A 275-nucleotide genomic window follows, 5' to 3' on the forward strand; every position below is an offset into this window, starting at 1 on the left:
TTTGGGTGTGGGGGGGGTTTGGTGGGAGGGCGAGGGTTGGGTTTGTAGAGCAGTGTGCTGCCTGCTGCTGCCAGCCTGGCCCGGAGGGGGCTGGAGCCGGGGGCTCCTGGGCTGGGGCTCCTGTCCTGAGCACCATCCCATGTCACCTGCCCCATGGATGAGGTGGTGCTGGGTGTCTGCCATGGCACTTGTCACCTCTGTGCTGCAGCTGGGAGCCGCTGAGCCCCGTACCTTGCTGGGTGGGGCTGAGCGGGGCCCATCCTGCCCACAGCGCA

At 68.0% G+C, this 275-nt stretch overlaps 1 protein-coding gene across 1 annotated transcript in view; it reads left to right on the forward strand.

Annotated features, from left to right (window-relative positions):
* LOC103782353 (lysosomal alpha-glucosidase-like) overlaps positions 1 to 275 on the forward strand; it is a gene marked incomplete at both ends in the record, with an annotated part of 3,292 nt that overhangs the window by 2,598 nt on the left and 419 nt on the right. The gene's annotated exons all lie outside the window — the stretch shown is intronic.

The sequence above is a fragment of the Merops nubicus genome, unplaced genomic scaffold, assembly GCF_000691845.1.
Source record: "Merops nubicus isolate BGI_N331 unplaced genomic scaffold, ASM69184v1 scaffold43341, whole genome shotgun sequence".
Taxonomy (NCBI): Eukaryota; Metazoa; Chordata; class Aves; order Coraciiformes; family Meropidae; genus Merops; species Merops nubicus.